Source organism: Oncorhynchus keta, chromosome 1 (assembly GCF_023373465.1).
Source record: "Oncorhynchus keta strain PuntledgeMale-10-30-2019 chromosome 1, Oket_V2, whole genome shotgun sequence".
Taxonomy (NCBI): Eukaryota; Metazoa; Chordata; class Actinopteri; order Salmoniformes; family Salmonidae; genus Oncorhynchus; species Oncorhynchus keta.
In genome coordinates, this window is record NC_068421.1 from 99452674 (window position 1) to 99480059 (window position 27386).

At 39.0% G+C, this 27386-nt stretch overlaps 1 pseudogene; it reads right to left on the reverse strand.

The window, feature by feature from the left end:
- Window positions 1–27386, reverse strand: part of LOC127931867 (lipoma-preferred partner homolog) — a 364058-nt pseudogene that overhangs the window by 291845 nt on the left and 44827 nt on the right.

Consider the following 27386-nt stretch of genomic DNA (forward strand, 5'->3'; position numbering starts at 1 on the left):
CTGTAATAAATATCAATCAGCCATGTATCTGTAATAAATATCACTCAGCCATGTATCTGTAATAAATATCACTCAGCCATGTATCTGTAATAAATAGTATCTGTAATAAATACCACTCAGCCATGTATCTGTAATAAATATCACTCAGCCGTGTATCTGTAATAAATAGTATCTGTAATAAATACCACTCAGCCATCTATCTGTAATAAATATCACTCAGCCATGTATCTGTAATAAATAGTATCTGTAATAAATACCACTCAACTGTCTACCAGCTCCGCTGGCCAGTACCCAATATCCTGAATGTCCATCCCAGGGTATAAAAGCCACAAGGCTCAGTTCTTACCTTCTGTGGAGTGAGGTGTACAGGAGGCACCAGGCTGGCAGGAGGGTCTGTGATGTAGTTCTTCTTAGGGACAGGTTGTGGGAAGCCCTGCTGGGTAGGAGCAGCAGTATAACTAGGCTGGGGTCTCCAGGTGTTTCCTGGTTCTCCCCCGTACCCTCCTGGTCCAGGGTAGGCCTGTTCTGGATACCCTATCAGAAACGCCATGTACATGTTCAAAATGTGTTGAGAAATACAGTAATTACACTAATAAAACATGACATTTATAGCACAAACTTAATTGTAACAATAAAAATGGATTCTACTTGTCTTCGTTTTCACAAACACCAGAAAAACTTTTTGGGTGCATTTTACTAGTTTCTATATACATTTAAAATGTATTGGAAACCATTTTAGATAACATGGTAGAAGTGCAAATGGAACATTGTGTGTTAATGTTGAATGTGAAAAGTCTGGTAGATTTGACACCTTGTGGTGCAGAGCCTGGCTGAGGGACGAAGCCTGGCTGAGGGGAGAAGCCTGGCTGAGGGGAGAAGCCTGGCTGAGGGGACGAAGCCTGGCTGAGGGGAGAAGCCTGTCTGAGAGAGAAGCCTGGCTGAGTCTGTCTCAAATAGCAAATAACGCTAGCAGATACCCATAGACTTCCAGTCGTTGGCTAACGCTAGCAGACACCTATAGACTTACAGTCATTGGCTAGCCGCTAGCAGACACCCATAGACTTCCAGTCATTGTGCTAAAGCTAGCAGACACCTGGCTAGACTTACAATCCTGGCTAACGCTAGCAGACCCCTATAGACTTACAGTCATTGTGCTAACGCTATAGCAGACACCCATAGACTTCCAGTCATTGTGATTAATGATTAATAACACCTATAGCTTTCCAGTCATTCCTCATAACGCTAGTTCAGACACCTTTGGACTTCCAGTCATTGTCTAACCTACAGACACCTATAGACTTCCATTTCATTTACATTTAACGTCTAGCAGACACCTATAGACTTACAGTCATTGTGCATACACGCTTATGACAACACCTGGAATAGACTTCCAGTCTAAATCTTGTGCTAACGCTAGCAGACACCTATAGACTTCCAGTCATTGTGAAATGCTTTCAGGATACCCAGGTGGTGAGACTTCCAGTCATTGTGCATAAAATAACGCTAGCAGACACTGAACTATAGACTTCCAGTCATTGTGTTAACGTAAATAGAAGAACTAACTGGCTAGCAGACACCTATAGACTTACAGTCATTGTGCTAACGCTAGCAGACACCCATAGACTTCCAGTCATTGTGCTAACGCTAGCAGACACCTATAGACTTACAGTCATTGTGCTAACGCTAGCAGACACCCATAGACTTCCAGTCATTGTGCTAACGCTAGCAGATACCCATAGACTTCCAGTCATTGTGCTAACGCTAGCAGACACCTATAGACTTACAGTCATTGTGCTAACGCTAGCAGACACCCATAGACTTCCAGTCATTGTGCTAACGCTAGCAGACACCTATAGACTTCCAGTCATTGTGCTAACGCTAGCAGACACCTATAGACTTCCAGTCATTGTGCTAATGCTAGCAGATACGCATAGACTCCCAGTCATTGCGCTAACGCTAGTTAGCATAGGCTCGAGAAACGACCTCTAAACTTCCTTCAAACTGGACACAGAGACATACAAAATGCTATCCACAAGTTCATCTGACTCTGGGGAAGTAGATAAAGGACATCATTGTCAAAATCCTGATGTATCCCTTTCAGTGCAGTTCCTTGCTCAAGGGCACAACAACAGGATATGGGTACCAGCCAGGATTTGTGTACCTGTACATTGAAGGTGGGCTGGCTGGGGTTGGAGGCTGTGGCGTAGGTGGCTGGGACTGGCTGGGGGGCCGTATGGAACTGAGGCCTGGCCACTGGGGAGGCAGAGGAGGGGGAGTGCTCCGCCTGGGAACGGAGCCGTGTTCCACCTGGGGCCCCGGACTTCTTAGTGGCTGTCAGAGGAGGCTGAGTCGGGATGACCATACGCTGGTAGCCGGTGACAGGAGCATTGGGACTGGTCACAGACGGAAGAGTTTCAGAGTTCTGTAAAACAGAACGATAATAGTAGAGTTTTGAATCCTCTGCAGAACACAAGAGTCTCTGTTTATCAACAAATACAGATTTTTTTTTTTAAATGACAACATCACTTGTCTTGTCTCCCTCTCTCTTCAGTCACAAATGAAGTTCCTGCAAGGAAACATTTAAGTTATTCTTCCTATCTAATCAAATATTTTGATCTAAAGAACTCAGAGAGCACAGATGATTTAGTTTTATCGTACTGAAGACTTGTTCTGCATATAGCAGTGATGTGATGAAGCTCTGTTAAAAGGCTATAGGGAGGAGCAGCGCCTGGCAGCACTAAAATACACTATGACTCAGTCAACTGCCCTGCCTGCTTCCTTCAAATGCATCTCCAGGTTATCTAGGAATGTGTCTCAAATTGCACCTTATTCCTTATGGAGTGCACTACTATAGAACAGGGCCCATAGGGGTAGTGCACTACTATAGACCAGGGTCCATAGGGGTAGTGCACTACTTTAGACCAGGGTCCATAGGGGTAGTGCACTACTATAGACCAGGGTCCATATGGGTAGTGCACTACTATAGAACAGGGCCCATAGGGGTAGTGCACTACTATAGACCAGGGTCCATAGGGGTAGTGTACTACTATAGACCAGGGCAGTGTACTACTATAGACCAGGGTAGTGTACTACTATAGACCAGGGTAGTGCACTACTATAGACCAGGGCAGTGCACTACTATAGACCAGGGTTGTGTACTACTATAGACCAGGGTAGTACTATAGACCAGGTCAGGGCACTACTATAGCCCAGGGCCCATAGGGTAGTGTACTACTATAGACCAGGGCCCATAGGGGTCGTGCACTACTATAGACCAGGGTAGTGCACTACTATAGACCAGGGTCCATAGGGGTAGTGCACTACTATAGACCAGGGTCCATAGGGGTAGTGCACTACCATAGACCAGGGTAGTGCACTACTATAGACCAGGGTAGTGCACTACTATAGACCATGGTCCATAGGGGTAGTGCACTACTATAGACCAGGGTAGTGTACTAATATAGAACAGGGTAGTGTACTACTATAGACCAGGGTCCATAGGGGTAGTGCACTGCTATAGACCAGGGTAGTGTACTAATATAGAACAGGGTAGGGTACTACTATAGACCAGGGTCCATAGGGGTAGTGCACTGCTATAGACCAGGGAAGTGTACTAATATAGACCAGGGTAGTGCACTACTATAGACCAGAGCCCATAGGGGTAGTGCACTACTATAGACCAGGGCCCATAGGGGTAGTGCACTACTATAGACCAGGGTAGTGTACTAATATAGAACAGGGTAGTGTACTACTATAGACCAGGGTCCATAGGGGTAGTGCACTGCTATAGACCAGGGAAGTGTACTAATATAGACCAGGGTAGTGCACTACTATAGACCAGAGCCCATAGGGGTAGTGCACTACTATAGACCAGGGTCCATAGGGGTAGTGTACTACTATAGACCAGGGTAGTGTACTAATATAGAACAGGGTAGTGTACTACTATAGACCAGGGCCCATAGGGGTAGTGCACTGCTATAGACCAGGGAAGTGTACTAATATAGACCAGGGTAGTGCACTACTATAGACCAGGGCCCATAGGGGTAGTGCACTCCTATAGACCAGGGTAGTGCACTACTATAGACCAGGGCCCATAGGGATAGTGCACTCCTATAGACCAGGGTAGTGTACTACTATTGCACTACTTTAACCCTTAAACCAGGGTTAATACTGTCCTGGTCCCATCCCTCCATCCATAAACCAGGGTTAATACAGTCCTGGTCCCATCCCTCCATCCATAAACCAGGGTTAATTAATGTCCTGGTCCCATCCCTCTGTCCATAAACCAGGGTTAATACTGTCCTGGTCCCATCCCTCCATCCATAAACCAGGGTCAATACTGTCCGGGCCCCATCCCTCTGTCCATAAACCAGGGTTAATACAGTCCTGGTCCCATCCCTCTGTCCATAAACCAGGGTTAATACTGTTCTGGTCCCATCCCTCCATCCATAAACCAGGGTTAATACTGTCCTGGTCCCATCCCTCCATCCATAAACCAGGGTTAATACTGTACTGGTCCCATCCCTCCATCCATAAACCAGGGTTAATACTGTACTGGTCCCATCCCTCCATCCATAAACCAGGGTTAATACTGTCCTGGTTCCATCCCTCCATCCATAAACCAGGGTTAATACTGTCCTGGTCCCATCCCTCCATCTCTCCATCCATAAACCAGGGTTAATACTGTCCTGGTCCCATCCCTCCATCCATAAACCATGGTTAATACTGTCCTGGTCCCATAAATTCAACACACCAATTAGGATCTGGCTAAAAAAAACTTAGATCAATCATAGAACCCATTGAGTTTATGGTTGTGAGATCTGGGGTCCGCTCACCAACCAAGATTTCACAAAATGGGACAAACACCAAATTCAGATTGCGGGATTCTGCAAAAAATATCCTCCGTGTACAATGTAGAACACCAAATAATGCATGCAGAGCAGAATTAGGCCGATACCCGCTAATTATCAAAATCCAGAAAAGAGACGTTAAATTCTACAACCACCTAAACGGAAGCGATTCCCAAACCTTCCACCTACAGAGAGATGAACCTGGAGAGGAGTCCCCTAAGCAAGCTGGTCCTGGGGCTCTGTTCACAAACACAAACACAAACTGAGCCCAAGGAGCCCCAGGACAGCAGCACAATTAGACCCAACCAAATCATGAGAAAACAAAAAGATAATTACTTGACACATTGGAAAGAATTAACAAAAAAACTGAGCGAAGTAGAATGCTATTTGGCCCTACACAGAGAATACACAGCGGCAGAATACCTGACCACTGTGACTGACCCAAACTTAAGGAAAGCTTTGACTATGTACAGACTCAGTGAGCATAGCCTTGCTATTGAGAAAGGCCGCCGTAGGCAGACATGGCTCTCAAGAGAAGACAGGCTATGTGCTCACTGCCCACAAAATGAAGTGGAAACTGAGCTGCACTTCCTAACCTCAGATTACACAGATCGAAAAAGAATTCAAAAACAAATCCAATTTTGATAAACTCCCATATCTACTGGGTGAAATTCCACAGTGTGACATCACAGCAGTAAGATTTGTCACCTGTTGCCACCAGAAAAGGTCAACCAGTGAAGAACAAACACCATTGTAGATACAACCCATATTTATGCTGATTTATTTTCCCTTGTGTCCTTTAACTATTTGTACATTGTTACTACACTGTATATATATGTATAATATGACATTTGTAATGTCTTTATTGTTTTGAAACTTCTGTATGTGTAATGTTTACTGTTAATTTGTATTGTTTATTTTATCTACCTCACTTGCTTTGACAATGTTAACATGTTTCCCATGCCAATAAAGCCCCTTGAATTGAATTGAATTGAATTGAATGGAGAGAGAGGGAGAGAGGGAGGGAGAGAGAGAGAGAGAGAGAGAGAGAGAGAGAGAGAGAGAGAGAGAGAGAGAGAGTTGGGAGAGAGGATAGAGGAGAGAGAGAGAGATAGGGAGAGCGAGAGTTGGGAGAGAGGATAGAGAAGAGAGAGAGAGAGAGAGAGAGAGAGAGAGAGAGAGAGAGAGAGAGAGAGAGAGAGAGAGAGAGAGAGAGAGAGAGAGAGGATAGAGGAGAGAGAGAGAGAGAGAGAGAGAGAGAGAGAGAGAGAGAGAGAGAGAGAGAGAGAGAGAGAGAGAGAGAGAGAGAGAGAGTTGGGATCAGTCATAGAGCACATTGCCCTTTACGGTTGTGAGGTATGGGGTCCGCTCAGCAATCAAGACTTCACAAAATGGGACAAACACAAAATTGAGACTCTGCATGTAGAATTCTGCAAAAATGTACAACGTAGAACACCAAATAATGCATGCAGAGCATAATTAAGCCGATACCCACTAATTATCAATATCCAGAAAAGAGCTGCTAAATTCTACAACCACCTAAAAGGAAGCGATTCCCAAACCTTCCATAACAAAGCCATCACCTACAGAGAGATGAACCTGGAGAAGAGTCCCCTATGTAAGCTGGTCCTGGGGCTCTGTTCACAAACACAAACACACCCCACACCCCACAGAGCCCCAGGACAGAAACACAATTAGACCCAACCAAATCATGAGAAAACAAAAATATAATTACTTGACACATTGGAAGGATTTAACAAAAAAACAGAGCAAACTAGAATGCTATTTGGCCCTAAACAGAGAGTACACAGCGGCAGAATACCTGTCCACTGTGACTGACCCAAAATTAAGGAAAGCTTTGACTATGTACAGACTTTGTGAGCATAGCCTTGCTATTGAGAAAGGCCGCTGTAGACAGACGTTGGCTCCCAAGAGAAGACAGGCTATGTGCTGCTCACTGCCCACAAAATGAGGTGGAAACTGAGCTGCTCTTCCTAACCTCCTGCCCAATGTATGACCATATTAGAGAGACATATTTCCCTCAGATTACACAGATCCACAAAGAATTCGAAAACATATCCAATTTTGAAAAACTCCCATATCTACTGGGTGAAATTCCACAGTGTGCCATCACAGCAGCAAGATTTGTGACCTGTTGCCACGAGAAAAGGGCAACCAGTGAAGAACAAACACCATTGTAAATACAACCCATATTTATGCTTATTTATTTTATCTTGTGTCCTTTAATTATTTGTACATTGTGTATATATATATATATATATATATATAATATGACATTTGTAATGTCTTTTCTGTTTTGAAACTGTTGTATGTGTAATGTTTACTGTTAATTTTTGTTGTTTTTCACTTTATATATTCACTTTGTATGTTGTCTACCTCACTTGCTTTGGCAATGTTAACACATGTTTCCCATGCCAATAAAGCCCTTGAATTGAATTGAATTGAATTGAGAGAGAGAGTAGAGAAGAGAGAGAGAGTAGAGAGAGAGAGAGAGAGAGAGTAGAGAGAGAGAGAGAGGAGAGAGAGAGAGAGAGAGTAGAGAGAGAGAAAGAGTAGAGTAGAGAGAAAACTGTATATATACATATGTATTATATGACATATGTAATGTCTTTATTGTTTTGACATTTCTGTATGTGTAATGTTTACTGTTAATTTTTATTGTTTATTTCACTTTTGTATGGTATCTACCTCACTTGCTTTGGCAATGTTAACACATGTTTCCCATGCCAATAAAGCCCCTTGAATTGAATTGAATTGAATTGAGAGAGAGAGAGAGAGAGAGAGAGAGAGAGAGAGAGAGAGAGAGAGAGAGAGAGAGAGAGAGAGTAGAGCTCTGCTACCTGACTGAACCCAATGGGACCTACCATTATACAGCTGGTTAGGGCCGGCTAGAAATCATTTTTTCATCAATTATTAGAGTACGGATAAGGATCGGATATCACTAAATTGATCATCAACATTTTGAAGCTGAACCATTTGCTTGTGCTCTGCACAGTATCTATCATTTAGTGTTCAAAATATAAAATCAGAACATTGTCCGAGTTCACAGGGGAGATTGCTTTACCAAAAATAACAACGTTCACTGAGTTTTTGTCGGAGTTTAGAGTGAAGAAAACTGCTCTGCTCTCGGTCTCACCAATAAGGAGAACGGCAAGCAGAGCTGTTGCTATGGATACAGTACCTACACAAGCCGTGCCACGGCACAGAGCGCGTGTAGCGTGAGCAGAGCAGGGAACAAGGGACAGACAGAGAGGAGCAGCTAACGGAGGAAGTTATTTCTGATTTAGGGTTCAGGTAGGGCCTGTAGACTGTGCAGAGCTCCCCAAAAAACAGAAACAGATTTATGGACTCCCATCCACTACATGTTAGGTCAATGGGTTTTATTTTACCAAATGGCACACTATTCCCTATATAGTGCACTACTTTAGACACAAATGACACCCTATTCCCTACATAGTGCACTACTTTAGACACAAATGACACCCTATTCCCTACATAGTGCACTACTTTAGACACAAATGACACCCTATTCCCTACATAGTGCACTACTTTAGACACAAATGGCACACTATTCCCTATATAGTGCACTACTTTAGACACAAATGACACCCTATTCCCTACATAGTGCACTACTTTAGACACAAATGACACCCTATTCCCTACATAGTGCACTACTTTTGGCCCGGGAATATGATGTAATTTGAGAAGCTGGCTGTGACTGCAGTCATCAGGGATAACATGCCGATTCCCAGGCAGCAGAACGGCAGTCTACAGCAATGTCCTCAGAGGAGGAAGAGGAGGACCATCCTCTTTAATAAATATATATATATATGAAACATGAAGCTGTCATCAAGTCAAACATTTGGACACACCTAAGACTGTGCAGAGCTGTCATCAAGTCAAACGTTTGGACACCTAAGACTGTGCAGAGCTGTCATCAAGTCAAACGTTTGGACACACCTAAGACAGTGCAGAGCTGTCATCAAGTCAAACGTTTGGACTTCTGATCAGGGTTCTAGTCAAATATAGTGCACTACTTCTGATCAGGGTTCTAGTCAAATATAGTGCACTACTTCTGATCAGGGTTCTAGTCAAATATAGTGCACTACTTCTGATCAGGGTTCTAGTCAAATATAGTGCACTACTTCTGATCAGGGTTCTAGTCAAATATAGTGCACTACTTCTGATCAGGGTTCTAGTCAAATATAGTGCACTACTTCTGATCAGGGTTCTAGTCAAATATAGTGCGCTACTTCTGATCAGGGTTCTAGTCAAATATAGTGCACTACTTCTGATCAGGGTTCTAGTCAAATATAGTGCACTTCTTCTGATCAGGGTTCTAGTCAAATATAGTGCACTACTTCTGATCAGGGTTCTAGTCAAATATAGTGCACTACTTCTGATCAGGGTTCTAGTCAAATATAGTGGACTATAAAGTAAATAGGGTACCTTTTGGGACAGAAACACTCTCTAATCTCTTCTCTAACTCAGTGTCTGTCTGTAGCAAACAGCAAGTCAGAAACAAGCGCCAGGCACCAAATTAATATCTCCCTCTATCCTTCACATTAAAACAATCCCCTTCCTATTTCCTCTCCCTGGCCCCGGCACGAACCAGGGTATCAGCACTCTCTCACTTAACGAAAGAGTTCCAGATAAGGCACATTAAAGATGATTAAAGATGTCTCCTCTGCAGACCTCTGGCTGTTTTGAACTATCTCACATTTGCAGATATAAAGTGCATTAAACGAGGTATATAGAGAGAAATTCCACCAAACTAATATCTCCCTCTACCCCTCACATTAAAACAAACTGCCCTGTCTAACTGGATCAGCTCCTCTCTCTCTCTCTCTCTCTCTATATATATATATATATATATATATATATATATATCTCTACTTCGCTATTTCTCCTTCAAGTGACAGTACAGAGTACAGCAATCCAACTGAAGAACAGAACAATTATTCTCTACTAAAAAAATACAAATCATTACATTATTATTATTATTATTTTTTAAACTAAATATATAGTAACTCTTCTAAACTACCACTATTTAGAATTATTAGTTCATATATCTAAAAACATACACCTTCTCCACTGCAGGACTTCATTACGGTTTGATGTCAACGTGCCACACAAATGACTAAATAGCAAATGAAGGTGATTAAACAGTAGCATCCTTCAGAGGCAGGTAGTGAAAAATACAAAGCTGAATCATCAAGGTAGAATCAAGGTAGAATCAAGGTAGAATTCACAAAGCTGAATCATCAAGGTAGAATCAAGGTAGAATCAAGGTAGAATTCACAAAGCTGAATCATCAAGGTAGAATCAAGGTAGAATTCACAAAGCTGAATCATCAAGGTAGAATCAAGGTAGAATTCACAAAGCTGAATCATCAAGGTAGAATTCACAAAGCTGAATCATCAAGGTAGAATCAAGGTAGAATTCACAAAGCTGAATCATCAAGGTAGAATCAAGGTAGAATTCACAAAGCTGAATCATCAAGGTAGAATCAAGGTAGAATTCACAAAGCTGAATCATCAAGGTAGAATCAAGGTAGAATTCACAAAGCTGAATCCTCAAGGTAGAATCAAGGTAGAATTCACAAAGCTGAAACATCAAAGTAGAATCAAGGTAGAATTCACAAAGCTGAATCAACAAGGTAGAATCAAGGTAGAATTCACAAAGCTGAAACAACAAGGTAGAATCAAGGTAGAATTCACAAAGCTGAAACATCAAAGTAGAATCAAGGTAGAATTCACAAAGCTGAATCATCAGGGTAGAATCAAGGTAGAATTCACAAAGCTGAATCAACAAGGTAGAATCAAGGTAGAATTCACAAAGCTGAATCATCAAAGTAGAATCAATGTAGAATTCACAAAGCTGAATCATCAGGGTAGAATCAAGGTAGAATTCACAAAGCTGAATCATCAAGGTAGAATTCACAAAGCTGAATCATCAAGGTAGAATCAAGGTAGAATTCACAAAGCTGAAACATGAAAGTAGAATCAAGGTAGAATTCACAAAGCTGAATCATCAAAGTAGAATCAAGGTAGATTTCACAAAGCTGAATCATCAGGGTAGAATCAAGGTAGAATTCACAAAGCTGAATCATCAAGGTAGAATCAAGGTAGAATCAAGGTAGAATTCACAAAGCTGAATCATCAAGGTAGAATTCACAAAGCTGAATCATCAAGGTAGAATCAAGGTAGAATCAAGGTAGAATTCACAAAGCTGAATCATCAAGGTAGAATTCACAAAGCTGAATCATCAAAGTAGAATCAAGGTATAATTCACAAAGCTGAATCATCAGGGTAGAATCCAGGTAGAATTCACAAAGCTGAATCATCAAGGTAGAATCAAGGTAGAATTCACAAAGCTGAAACATCAAGGTAGAATCAAGGTAGAATTCACAAAGCTGAATCCTCAAGGTAGAATCAAGGTAGAATTCACAAAGCTGAATCCTCAAGGTAGAATCCAGGTAGAATTCACAAAGCTGAATCATCAAGGTAGAATCAAGGTAGAATTCACAAAGCTGAATCATCAAGGTAGAATTCACAAAGCTGAATCATCAAAGTAGAATCAAGGTATAATTCACAAAGCTGAATCATCAGGGTAGAATCAAGGTAGAATTCACAAAGCTGAATCAACAAGGTAGAATCAAGGTAGAATTCACAAAGCTGAATCATCAAAGTAGAATCAATGTAGAATTCACAAAGCTGAATCATCAGGGTAGAATCAAGGTAGAATTCACAAAGCTGAATCATCAAGGTAGAATTCACAAAGCTGAATCATCAAGGTAGAATCAAGGTAGAATTCACAAAGCTGAATCATCAAGGTAGAATTCACAAAGCTGAATCATCAAAGTAGAATCAAGGTATAATTCACAAAGCTGAATCATCAGGGTAGAATCCAGGTAGAATTCACAAAGCTGAATCATCAAGGTAGAATCAATGTAGAATTCACAAAGCTGAATCATCAAGGTAGAATTCACAAAGCTGAATCATTAAGGTAGAATTCACAAAGCTGAATCATCAAGGTAGATTCAAGGTAGAATTCACAAAGCTGAATCATCAAGGTAGAATTCACAAAGCTGAATCATCAAGGTAGATTCAATGTAGAATGCACAAAGCTGAATCATCAAGGTAGAATCAAGGTACAATCAAGGTAGATTCAAGGTAGAATTCACAAAGCTGAATCATTAAGGTAGAATTCACAAAGCTGAATCATCAAGGTAGATTCAAGGTAGAATTCACAAAGCTGAATCATCAAGGTAGAATTCACAAAGCTGAATCATCAAGGTAGATTCAATGTAGAATTCACAAAGCTGAATCATCAAGGTAGAATTCACAAAGCTGAATCATCAAGGTAGAATTCACAAAGCTGAATCATCAGGGTAGAATCAAGGTATAATTCACAAAGCTGAATCATCAGGGTAGATTCAAGGTAGAATTCACAAAGCTGAATCATCAAGGTAGAATTCACAAAGCTGAATCATCAAGGTAGATTCAAGGTAGAATTCACAAAGCTGAATCATCAAGGTAGAATCAAGGTATAATTCACAAAGCTGAATCATCAAGGTAGATTCAAGGTAGAATCACAAAGCTGCATCATCAAGGTAGAATTCACAAAGCTGAATCATCAAGGTAGATTCAAGGTAGAATTCACAAAGCTGAATCATCAAGGTAAAATCAAGGTAGAATTCACAAAGCTGAATCATCAAGGTAGATTCAAGGTAGAATTCACAAAGCTGAATCATCAAGGTAGAATTCACAAAGTTGAATCATCAAGGTAGAATCAAGGTAGAATTCACAAAGCTGAATCATCAAGGTAGATTCAAGGTATAATTCACAAAGCTGAATCATCAAGGTAGATTCAAGGTATAATTCACAAAGCTGAATCATCATGGTAGAATCAAGGTAGAATTCACAAAGCTGAATCATCAAGGTAGATTCAAGGTAGAATTCACAAAGCTGAATCATCAAGGTAGATTCAAGGTAGAATTCACAAAGCTGAATCATCAAGGTAGATTCAAGGTAGAATTCACGAAGCTGAATCATCAAGGTAGAATTCACAAAGCTGAATCATCAAGGTAGATTCAAGGTAGAATTCACAAAGCTGAATCATCAAGGTAGAATCAAGGTATAATTCACAAAGCTGAATCATCAAGGTAGCTTCAAGGTAGAATTCACAAAGCTGAATCATCAAGGTATAATTCACAAAGCTGAATCATCAAGGTAGAATCAAGGTAGAATTCACAAAGCTGAATCATCAAGGTAGATTCAATGTAGAATTCACAAAGCTGAATCATCAAGGTAGATTCAATGTAGAATTCACAAAGCTGAATCATCAAGGTAGATTCAATGTAGAATTCACAAAGCTGAATCATCAGGGTAGATTCAATGTAGAATGCACAAAGCTGAATCATCAAGGTAGATTCAAGGTAGAATCACAAAGCTGCATCATCAAGGTAGAATTCACAAAGCTGAATCATCAAGGTAGATTCAAGGTAGAATTCACAAAGCTGAATCATCAAGGTAGAATCAATGTAGAATGCACAAAGCTGAATCATCAAGGTAGATTCAAGGTAGAATCACAAAGCTGCATCATCAAGGTAGAATTCACAAAGCTGAATCATCAAGGTAGATTCAAGGTAGAATTCACAAAGCTGAATCATCAAGGTAGAATCAAGGTAGAATTCACAAAGCTGAATCATCAAGGTAGATTCAAGGTAGAATTCACAAAGCTGAATCATCAAGGTAGATTTCACAAAGCTGAATCATCAAGGTAGAATCAAGGTAGAATTCACAAAGCTGAATCATCAAGGTAGATTCAAGGTATAATTCACAAAGCTGAATCATCAAGGTAGATTCAAGGTAGAATTCACAAAGCTGAATCATCAAGGTATAATTCACAAAGCTGAATCCTCAAGGTAGAATCAAGGTAGAATTCACAAAGCTGAATCATCAAGGTAGAATCAAGGTAGAATCATGGTAGAATTCACAAAGCTGAATCATCAAGGTAGAATCAAGGTAGAATTCACAAAGCTGAATCATCAAGGTAGAATCAAGGTAGAATTTCACAAAGCTGAATCAACAAGGTAGAATCAAGGTAGAATTCACAAAGCTGAATCCTCAAGGTAGAATCAAGGTAGAATTCACAAAGCTGAAACATCAAAGTAGAATCAAGGTAGAATTCACAAAGCTGAATCAACAAGGTAGAATCAAGGTAGAATTCACAAAGCTGAAACATCAAAGTAGAATCAAGGTAGAATTCACAAAGCTGAATCATCAGGGTAGAATCAAGGTAGAATTCACAAAGCTGAATCAACAAGGTAGAATCAAGGTAGAATTCACAAAGCTGAATCATCAAAGTAGAATCAATGTAGAATTCACAAAGCTGAATCATCAGGGTAGAATCAAGGTAGAATTCACAAAGCTGAATCATCAAGGTAGAATTCACAAAGCTGAATCATCAAGGTAGAATCAAGGTAGAATTCACAAAGCTGAAACATGAAAGTAGAATCAAGGTAGAATTCACAAAGCTGAATCATCAAAGTAGAATCAAGGTAGATTTCACAAAGCTGAATCATCAGGGTAGAATCAAGGTAGAATTCACAAAGCTGAATCATCAAGGTAGAATCAATGTAGAATTCACAAAGCTGAATCATCAAGGTAGAATTCACAAAGCTGAATCATTAAGGTAGAATTCACAAAGCTGAATCATCAAGGTAGATTCAAGGTATAATTCACAAAGCTGAATCATCAAGGTAGAATTCACAAGGCTGAATCATCAAGGTAGATTCAAGGTAGAATTCACAAAGCTGAATCATCAAGGTAGAATCAATGTAGAATGCACAAAGCTGAATCATCAAGGTAGAATCAAGGTACAATCAAGGTAGATTCAAGGTAGAATCACAAAGCTGAATCATCAAGGTAGATTTCACAAAGCTGAATCATCAAGGTAGATTCAAGGTAGAATTCACAAAGCTGAATCCTCAAGGTAGAATCAAGGTAGAATTCACAAAGCTGAATCATCGAGGTAGAATCAAGGTAGAATTCACAAAGCTGAATCATCAAGGTAGAATTCACAAAGCTGAATCATCAAGGTAGAATTCACAAAGCTGAATCATCAGGGTAGAATCAAGGTATAATTCACAAAGCTGAATCATCAGGGTAGATTCAAGGTAGAATTCACAAAGCTGAATCATCAAGGTAGAATTCACAAAGCTGAATCATCAAGGTAGAATCAAGGTATAATTCACAAAGCTGAATCATCAAGGTAGATTCAAGGTAGAATCACAAAGCTGCATCATCAAGGTAGAATTCACAAAGCTGAATCATCAAGGTAGATTCAAGGTAGAATTCACAAAGCTGAATCATCAAGGTAGAATCAAGGTAGAATTCACAAAGCTGAATCATCAAGGTAGATTCAAGGTAGAATTCACAAAGCTGAATCATCAAGGTAGAATTCACAAAGCTGAATCATCAAGGTAGAATCAAGGTAGAATTCACAAAGCTGAATCATCAAGGTAGATTCAAGGTATAATTCACAAAGCTGAATCATCAAGGTAGATTCAAGGTATAATTCACAAAGCTGAATCATCATGGTAGAATCAAGGTAGAATTCACAAAGCTGAATCATCAAGGTATATTCAAGGTAGAATTCACAAAGCTGAATCATCAAGGTAGATTCAAGGTAGAATTCACAAAGCTGAATCATCAAGGTAGATTCAAGGTAGAATTCACGAAGCTGAATCATCAAGGTAGAATTCACAAAGCTGAATCATCAAGGTAGATTCAAGGTAGAATTCACAAAGCTGAATCATCAAGGTAGAATCAAGGTATAATTCACAAAGCTGAATCATCAAGGTAGATTCAAGGTAGAATTCACAAAGCTGAATCATCAAGGTATAATTCACAAAGCTGAATCATCAAGGTAGAATCAAGGTAGAATTCACAAAGCTGAATCATCAAGGTAGATTCAATGTAGAATTCACAAAGCTGAATCATCAAGGTAGATTCAATGTAGAATTCACAAAGCTGAATCATCAAGGTAGATTCAATGTAGAATTCACAAAGCTGAATCATCAGGGTAGATTCAATGTAGAATGCACAAAGCTGAATCATCAAGGTAGATTCAAGGTAGAATCACAAAGCTGCATCATCAAGGTAGAATTCACAAAGCTGAATCATCAAGGTAGATTCAATGTAGAATTCACAAAGCTGAATCATCAAGGTAGAATCAAGGTAGAATTTCACAAAGCTGAATCATCAAGGTAGATTCAAGGTAGAATTCACAAAGCTGAATCATCAAGGTAGAATCAAGGTAGAATTCACAAAGCTGAATCATCAAGGTAGATTCAAGGTAGAATTCACAAAGCTGAATCATCAAGGTAGAATTCACAAAGCTGAATCATCAAGGTAGAATTCACAAAGCTGAATCATCAAGGTAGATTCAAGGTAGAATTCACAAAGCTGAATCATCAAGGTAGATTCAATGTAGAATTCACAAAGCTGAATCATCAAGGTAGATTCTATGTAGAATTCACAAAGCTGAATCATCAAGGTAGATTCAATGTAGAATTCACAAAGCTGAATCATCAAGGTAGATTCAATGTAGAATTCACAAAGCTGAATCATCAAGGTAGATTCAATGTAGAATTCACAAAGCTGAATCATCAGGTAGATTCAATGTAGAATGCACAAAGCTGAATCATCAAGGTAGATTCAAGGTAGAATCACAAAGCTGCATCATCAAGGTAGAATTCACAAAGCTGAATCATCAAGGTAGATTCAAGGTAGAATTCACAAAGCTGAATCATCAAGGTAGAATCAAGGTAGAATTCACAAAGCTGAATCATCAAGGTAGATTCAAGGTAGAATTCACAAAGCTGAATCATCAAGGTAGAATTCACAAAGCTGAATCATCAAGGTAGATTCAAGGTAGAATTCACAAAGCTGAATCATCAAGGTAGATTCAAGGTAGAATTCACAAAGCTGAATCATCAAGGTAGATTCAAGGTAGAATTCACAAAGCTGAATCATCAAGGTAGATTCAAGGTAGAATTCACAAAGCTGAATCATCAAGGTAGATTCAAGGTAGAATTCACAAAGCTGAATCATCAAGGTAGATTCAAGGTAGAATTCACAAAGCTGAATCATCAAAGGTAGATTCAAGGTAGATTTCACAAAGCTGAATCATCAAGGTAGATTCAAGGTAGAATTCACAAAGCTGAATCATCAAGGTAGAATCAAGGTAGAATTCACAAAGCTGAATCATCAAGGTAGATTCAAGGTAGAATTCACAAAGCTGAATCATCAAGGTAGAATTCACAAAGCTGAATCATCAAGGTAGATTCAAGGTAGAATTCACAAAGCTGAATCATCAAGGTAGAATCAAGGTATAATTCACAAAGCTGAATCATCAAGGTAGATTCAAGGTAGAATTCACAAAGCTGAATCATCAAGGTATAATTCACAAAGCTGAATCATCAAGGTAGAATCAAGGTAGAATGCACAAAGCTGAATCATCAAGGTAGATTCAATGTAGAATTCACAAAGCTGAATCATCAAGGTAGATTCAATGTAGAATTCACAAAGCTGAATCATCAAGGTAGATTCAATGTAGAATTCACAAAGCTGAATCATCAGGGTAGATTCAATGTAGAATGCACAAAGCTGAATCATCAAGGTAGATTCAAGGTAGAATCACAAAGCTGCATCATCAAGGTAGAATTCACAAAGCTGAATCATCAAGGTAGATTCAAGGTAGAATTCACAAAGCTGAATCATCAAGGTAGAATCAAGGTAGAATTCACAAAGCTGAATCATCAAGGTAGATTCAAGGTAGAATTCACAAAGCTGAATCATCAAGGTAGAATTCACAAAGCTGAATCATCAAGGTAGAATCAAGGTAGAATTCACAAAGCTGAATCATCAAGGTAGATTCAAGGTATAATTCACAAAGCTGAATCATCAAGGTAGATTCAATGTAGAATTCACAAAGCTGAATCATCAAGGTATAATTCACAAAGCTGAATCATCAAGGTAGTATCAAGGTAGAATTCACAAAGCTGAATCATCAAGGTAGATTCAATGTAGAATTCACAAAGCTGAATCATCAAGGTAGATTCAATGTAGAATTCACAAAGCTGAATCATCAAGGTAGATTCAATGTAGAATTCACAAAGCTGAATCATCAAGGTAGATTCAATGTAGAATTCACAAAGCTGAATCATCAAGGTAGATTCAATGTAGAATTCACAAAGCTGAATCATCAGGTAGATTCAATGTAGAATGCACAAAGCTGAATCATCAAGGTAGATTCAAGGTAGAATCACAAAGCTGCATCATCAAGGTAGAATTCACAAAGCTGAATCATCAAGGTAGATTCAAGGTAGAATTCACAAAGCTGAATCATCAAGGTAGAATCAAGGTAGAATTCACAAAGCTGAATCATCAAGGTAGATTCAAGGTAGAATTCACAAAGCTGAATCATTAAGGTAGAATTCACAAAGCTGAATCATCAAGGTAGATTCAAGGTAGAATTCACAAAGCTGAATCATCAAGGTAGAATTCACAAAGCTGAATCATCAAGGTAGATTCAATGTAGAATTCACAAAGCTGAATCATCAAGGTAGAATCAAGGTAGAATTCACAAAGCTGAATCATCAAGGTAGATTCAAGGTAGAATTCACAAAGCTGAATCATCAAGGTAGAATCAAGGTAGAATTCACAAAGCTGAATCATCAAGGTAGATTCAAGGTAGAATTCACAAAGCTGAATCATCAAGGTAGAATTCACAAAGCTGAATCATCAAGGTAGATTCAAGGTAGAATTCACAAAGCTGCAATTCCAACAATACGCGAGTTATACATACAGGGGGGCCTTCAGAAAGTATTCACACTCCTTAAATTGTTATTTTCCATAATTTGCAAATAAATTAATTTAAAAATCCTACAATGTGATTTTTTCCCCCTCGTTTTGTCTGTCATAGTTGAAGTGTACCTATGATGAAAATGACAGGCCTCTCTCATATTTTTAAGTGGGAGAACTTGCACAATTGGTGGCTGACTTAAAATGTGTCACTGATCTACAAACAAACCTAGTGTTATGTTTGTAGAACATTTTACAAATGAATGAGAGAGAGAGAGAGAGAGAGAGAGAGAGAGAGAGAGAGAGAGAGAGAGAGAGAGAGAGAGAGAGAGAGAGAGAGAGAGAGAGAGAGAGAGAGAGAGAGAGAGAGAGAGAGAGAGAGAGAGAGAGAGAGAATGAAACGCTGAAATGCTAAACGAATCACATAATGAGTTGCATGGACTCATTCCATGTTCAATAGCTTTTTGATTGACTACCCCATCTCTGTACACAACACATACAATTATGTGAAAGGTCCCTTATTGAATTGAGTGAATTTCAAGCACAGATTCAACCACACAGACCATGGATGGTTTTCAATGCATCGCAAAGAAGGGCATCGATTGGTAGATGGGTCAAAACAAATGTCTTTTTAATTAAGACATTGAATATGCCTTTGAACACGGTGAAGAAACTAATTACACTTTGGATGGTGTATCAATACACCCAGTCACTACAAAGATACAGGCGTCATTCCTAACTCAGTGTATCAATACACCCAGTCACTACAAAGATACAGGCGTCCTTCCTAACTCAGTGTATCAATACACCCAGTCACTACAAAGATACAGGCGTCCTTCCTAACTCAGTGTATCAATACACCCAGTCACTACAAAGATACAGGCGTCCTTCCTAACTCAGTTGCCGGAGAGGAAGGAAACCACTCAGGTATTTCATCATGGTATGTGTAGGCTTGACAACGGCAAGGACTGGGGAGTTTTTTTAGTGGGGAGGGGGAGGGGGTATAAAAAACATTGTAGAGGAAAACCTGGTTCATTCTGCTTTCCACCAGACACTGGGAGACAAATTCACCTTTCAGCTGGACAATAACCTAAAACACTAGTTTTACACTGGAGGTTTTTTACCATGATGACATTGAATGTTCCTGAGTGGCTTATAGTTACAGTTTTGATTTAAATCAGCTTGAAAATGTACGGCAAGACCTGATACTTGGTTTTCTAGCAATGTTTATATCTGACTGGTTTATAACAGACTGGTTTATATCTGACTGGTTTATAACTGACTGGTTTATATCTGACTGGTTTATAACTGGTTTATATCTGACTGGTTTATAACTGACTGGTTTATAACTGACTGGTTTATAACTGACTGGTGCCATAATGACTGGTTTATAACTGGTTTATATCTGACTGGTTTATAACTGACTGGTTTATATCTGACTGGTTTATAACTGGTTTATATCTGACTGGTTTATAACTGACTGGTTTATATCTGACTGGTTTATAACTGACTGGTTTATATCTGACTGGTTTATAACTGACTGGTTTATAACTGACTGGTTTGTAGCTGACTGGTTTATATCTGACTGGTTTATATCTGACTGGTTTATATCTGACTGGTTTATATCTGACTGGTTTATAACTGACTGGTTTATATCTGACTGGTTTATATCTGACTGGTTTATAACTGACTGGTTTATATCTGACTGGTTTATAACAGACTGGTTTATAACTGACTGGTTTATATCTGACTGGTTTATATCTGACTGGTTTATATCTGACTGGTTTATATCTGACTGGTGCCATAATGACTGGTTTATATCTGACTGGTTTATAACTGACTGGTTTATATCTGACTGGTTTATATCTGACTGGTTTATATCTGACTGGTGCCATAATGACTGGTTTATATCTGACTGGTTTATATCTGACTGGTGCCATAATGACTGGTTTATATCTGACTGGTTTATATCTGACTGGTGCCATAATGACTGGTGCCATAATGACTGGTTTATAAGGAAGTGGATGGCTGCAAACTATATCCTTTTAAACTCGGACAAAACAGAGATGCTTGTTCTAGGTCCCAAGAAACAAAGATCTTCTGTTGAATCTGACAATTAATCTTAATGGTTGTAGAGTCGTCTCAAATAAAACTGTGAAGGACCTCGGCGTTACTCTGGACCCTGATCTCTCTTTTGAAGAACATATCAAGACCATTTCGAGGACAGCTTTTTTCCATCTACGTAATATTGCAAAAATCAGAAACTTTCTGTCCAAAAATGATGCAGAAAAATTAATCCATGCTTTTGTCACTTCTAGGTTAGACTACTGCAATGCTCTACTTTCCGGCTACCCGGATAAAGCACTAAATAAACTTCAGTTAGTGCTAAATACGGCTGCTAGAATCCTGACTAGAACCAAAAAATGTGATCATATTACTCCAGTGCTAGCCTCCCTACACTGGCTTCCTGTCAAAGCAAGGGTTGATTTCAAGGTTTTACTGCTAACCTACAAAGCATTACATGGGCTTGCTCTTACCTATCTCTCTGATTACCTACACGTACGCTACGGTCACAAGACACAGGCCCCCTAATTGTCCCTAGAATTTCTAAGCAAACAGCTGGAGGTAGGGCTTTCTTCTATAGAGCTCCATTTTTATGGAACGGTGTGCCTACCCATGTCAGAGACGCAAACTCGGTCTCAACCTTTAAGTCTTTACTGAAGACTCATCTCTTCAGTGGGTCATATGATTGAGTGTAGTCTGGCCCAGGAGTGGGAAGGTGAACGGAAAGGCTCTGGAGCAACGAACCGCCCTTGCTGTCTCTGCCTGGCCAGTTCCCCTCTTTCCACTGGGATTCTCTGCCTCTAACCCTATTACAGGGGCTGAGTCACTGGCTTACTGGGGCTCTCTCATGCCGTCCCTGCAGGGGGTGCGTCACCTGAGTGGGTTGATTCACTGTTGTGGTCATCCTGTCTGGGTTGGCGCCCCCCCCCCCCTTGGGTTGTGCCGTGGCAGAGATCTTTGTGGGCTATACTCAGCCTTGTCTCAGGATGGTAAGTTGGTGGTTGAAGATATCCCTCTAGTGGTGTGGGGGCTGTGCTTTGGCAAAGTGGGTGGGGTTATATCCTTCCTGTTTGGCCCTGTCCAGGGGTGTCCTCGGATGGGGCCACAGTGTCTCCTGACCCCTCCTGTCTCAGCCTCCAGTATTTATGCTGCAGTAGTTTGTGTCGGGGAGCTGGGGTCAGTTTGTTATATCTGGAGTACTGCTCCTGTCCTATTCGGTGTCCTGTGTGAATCTAAGTGTGCGTTCTCTAATTCTCTCCTTCTTTCTTTCTCTCTCTCGGAGGACCTGAGCCCTAGGACCATGCCCCAGGACTACCTGACATGATGACTCCTTTATGGTTTATAACTGACTGGTTTGTATCTGACTGGTTTATAACTGACTGGTTTATATCTGACTGGTTTATATCTGACTGGTTTATAACTGACTGGTTTATATCTGACTGGTTTATAACTGACTGGTTTATATCTGACTGGTTTATATCTGACTGGTTTATATCTGACTGGTTTATATCTGACTGGTTTATAACTGACTGGTTTATATCTGACTGGTTTATAACTGACTGGTTTATATCTGACTGGTTTATAACTGACTGGTTTATATCTGACTGGTTTATAACTGACTGGTTTATATCTGACTGGTTTATATCTGACTGGTTTATATCTGACTGGTTTATATCTGACTGGTTTATATCTGACTGGTTTATAACTGACTGGTTTATATCTGACTGGTTTATATCTGACTGGTTTATATCTGACTGGTTTATATCTGACTGGTTTATATCTATATTATATTATTATATTATTATTATATTATTATATTATTATTATTATTATTATTATTATTATTATTATTATATTATTATATTATAGTATTATATTATTATTATATTATTATTATTTATATATTTATATCTGACTGGTTTATAACTGACTGGTGCCATAATGACTGGTTTATAACTGACTGGTTTATATCTGACTGGTTTGTATCTAACTGTGAAATATATGTGACTTCTATTGAACATCATATGTGATTTATAAATGTGTATTTGTTGAGGGGTAGTTTTTATTAATTTATACAATCCGTCAAACGAGACATTTGTCTGTGTACTGTACATGTTGTTGTCGTGTGTCAGATAACGGGTCAGGTTATACATATTAACAGGTATTTGGGAAAGAGCCGGGGGTCATTTTTAGTTAGAACACCAAGTCTGTAAGCCTCTGGGACACTCCAAACACTTCCTTTGAGAAGGCAATTCACACAGAACGAATTGGAGGGAGCTGAAATGGCATCTGACGAGCATTTCATGTCCTCTCTCTCAATTCAATTCACTGTGATGTGGTATCATTTTCAGACAGAACACACCACAACACACCATTCCACACATGGAAAGACACACACACACGCACACGCACACACACACACACACACACACACACACACACACACACACACACACACACACACGTGTGTTTAACCTATATGAATGTATTTATTTTGCTCTGCCGTGCAATGGCATCACATCATATATATTTCAGATGGTGTCAACATAATTACATTTTGGAGTAGAAGGTATTTTTAAGTGACCAGAAGTGAACCTTCAGAACCTTCTCACAGTCGTTCTACAAAAATAAAAAGTAAAAAATAGTAAACTACAAATAATAACATTAGGCAGAAAAGTAACCTGGCTTCATGTAAATAGGCAAGTAGAAGTACGAAACAACGCGTGCTGACTGTGGTTAAATGAACACACTTCCTACGTGGTGTGTTGTGCGAGAGTCTATACTCCTTTGTTACATCATAAACACACGAATGGTTTTAACCAGAGCTGTAACAGAATCTCTGAATGATATTCATTTATGTTTCTTTAAAGGTCTCCCGAGAGCATGGTGAAAGAATATCTCAGTTGATATCACTCAGTTTCATGTTTCCCTCATTGCTTTGTACAAACGTCACCCTCTGAAAAAACTTGAGATTTCAGAACTCCAATATGTAATATTGCAAGCATGATGTAATATCATACTAGTGTGTGTGTGTGTGTGTGTGTGTGTGTGTGTGTGTGTGTGTGTGTGTGTGTGTGTGTGTGTGTGTGTGTGTGTGTGTGTGTGTGTGTGTGTGTGTGTGACACTCTGATGCAACTCAAATTCTCTTTTCAGGGCAAATGTACAATAAACGTCATGTTAACTGAAATTCTAGAATCTAACCAATTAAATGTTCCATCCTCTACTGTGATGTAATACATTCTCTCTACTGTGATGTAATACAGTATCTCTACTGTGTGATGTAATACAGTCTCTCTACTGTGATGTAATACATTCTCTCTACTGTGATGTAATACAGTATCTCTACTGTGTGATGTAATACAGTCTCTCTACTGTGATGTAATACAGTCTCTCTACTGTGATGTAATACAGTCTCTCTACTGTGATGTAATACAGTATCTCTACTGTGATGTAATACAGTATCTCTACTGTGATGTAATACAGTATCTCTACTGTGATGTAATACAGTCTCTCTACTGTGTGATGTAATACAGTCTCTCTACTGTGATGTAATACAGTATCTCTACTGTGTGATGTAATACAGTCTCTCTACTGTGATGTAATACAGTCTCTACTGTGATGTAATACAGTCTCTCTACTCTGATATAATACAGTCTCTCTACTGTGTGATGTAATACAGTCTCTCTACTGTGATGTAATACAGTCTCTCTACTGTGATGTAATACAGTCTCTCTACTGTGTGATGTAATACAGTCTCTCTACTGTGATGTAATACAGTCTCTCTACTGTGTGATGTAATACAGTCTCTCTACTGTGATGTAATACAGTATCAATCTACTGTGATGTAATACAGTCTCTCTACTGTGTGATGTAATACAGTCTCTCTACTGTGATGTAATACAGTCTCTCTACTGTGTGATGTAATACAGTATCTCTACTGTGTGATGTAATACAGTATCTCTACTGTGATGTAATACAGTCTCTCTACTGTGTGATGTAATACAGTCTCTCTACTGTGATGTAATACAGTATCTCTACTGTGTGATCTAATACAGTCTCTCTACTGTGATGTAATACAGTCTCTCTACTGTGATGTAATACAGTCTCTCTACTGTGATATAATACAGTCTCTCTACTGTGTGATGTAATACAGTCTCTCTACTGTGTGATGTAATACAGTCTCTCTACTGTGTGATGTAATACAGTATCTCTACTGTGATGTAATACAGTCTCTCTACTGTGATATAATACAGTATCTCTACTGTGATATAATACAGTCTCTCTACTGTGATGTAATACAGTCTCTCTACTGTGATGTAATACAGTCTCTCTACTGTGATGTAATACAGTATCTCTACTGTGATGTAATACAGTATCTCTACTGTGATGTAATACAGTATCTCTACTGTGATGTAATACAGTATCTCTACTGTGTGATGTAATACAGTATCTCTACTGTGATGTAATACAGTATCTCTACTGTGTGATATAATACAGTCTCTCTACTGTGATGTAATACAGTCTCTCTACTGTGATGTAATACAGCCTCTCTACTGTGTGATGTAATACGGTCTCTCTACTGTGATATAATACAGTCTCTCTACTGTGATATAATACAGTCTCTCTACTGTGATATAATACAGTATCTCTACTGTGATATAATACAGTCTCTCTACTGTGATGTAATACAGTCTCTCTACTGTGATGTAATATAGTATCTCTACTGTGATGTAATACAGCCTCTCTACTGTGTGATATAATACATTCTCTCTACTGTGATTTAATACAGTCTCTCTACTGTGTGATATAATACATTCTCTCTACTGTGATATAATACAGTCTCTCTACTGTGTGATATAATACAGTCTCTCTACTGTGATGTAATACAGTCTTTCTACTGTGTGATGTAATACAGTCTCTCTACTGTGTGATGTAATACGGTCTCTCTACTGTGATATAATACAGTCTCTCTACTGTGATGTAATACAGTATCTCTACTGTGATATAATACAGTTTCTCAACTGTGATGTAATACAGTCTCTCTACTGTGATATAATACAGTCTCTCTACTGTGATGTAATACAGTCTCTCTACTGTGATGTAATACAGTATCTCTACTGTGTGATGTAATACAGTATCTCTACTGTGATGTAATACAGTATCTCTACTGTGATGTAATACAGTCTCTCTACTGTGTGATGTAATACAGTCTCTCTACTGTGATGTAATACAGTATCTCTACTGTGTGATGTAATACAGTCTCTCTACTGTGATGTAATACAGTCTCTCTACTGTGATGTAATACATTCTCTCTACTCTGATATAATACAGTCTCTACTGTGTGATGTAATACAGTCTCTCTACTGTGATGTAATACAGTCTCCCTACTGTGATGTAATACAGTCTCTCTACTGTGTGATGTAATACAGTCTCTCTACTGTGATGTAATACAGTCTCTCTACTGTGTGATGTAATACAGTCTCTCTACTGTGATGTAATACAGTATCTCTACTGTGATGTAATACAGTCTCTCTACTGTGATGTAATACAGTCTCTCTACTGTGATGTAATACAGTCTCTCTACTGTGATGTAATACAGTATCTCTACTGTGATGTAATACAGTATCTCTACTGTGATGTAATACAGTCTCTCTACTGTGTGATGTAATACAGTCTCTCTACTGTGATGTAATACAGTATCTCTACTGTGTGATGTAATACAGTCTCTCTACTGTGATGTAATACAGTCTCTCTACTGTGATGTAATACAGTCTCTCTACTGTGATATAATACAGTCTCTCTACTGTGTGATGTAATACAGTCTCTCTACTGTGTGATGTAATACAGTCTCTCTACTGTGTGATGTAATACAGTATCTCTACTGTGATGTAATACAGTCTCTCTACTGTGATATAATACAGTATCTCTACTGTGATATAATACAGTCTCTCTACTGTGATATAATACAGTCTCTCTACTGTGATGTAATATAGTCTCTCTACTGTGATGTAATACAGTCTCTCTACTGTGATGTAATACAGTCTCTCTACTGTGATGTAATACAGTCTCTCTACTGTGATATAATACAGTCTCTCAACTGTGTGATGTAATACAGTATCTCTACTGTGATGTAATACAGTATCTCTACTGTGTGATGTAATACAGTCTATCTACTGTGATGTAATACAGTATCTCTACTGTGATGTAATACAGCCTCTACTGTGTGATATAATACAGTCTCTCTACTGTGATATAATACAGTCTCTCTACTGTGATATAATACAGTATCTCTACTGTGATATAATACAGTCTCTCTACTGTGATGTAATACAGTCTCTCTACTGTGATGTAATACAGTCTCTCTACTGTGATGTAATATAGTATCTCTACTGTGATGTAATACAGCCTCTCTACTGTGTGATATAATACATTCTCTCTACTGTGATTTAATACAGTCTCTCTACTGTGTGATGTAATACAGTCTCTCTACTGTGATGTAATACAGCCTCTCTACTGTGTGATATAATACATTCTCTCTACTGTGATATAATACAGTCTTTCTACTGTGTGATGTAAT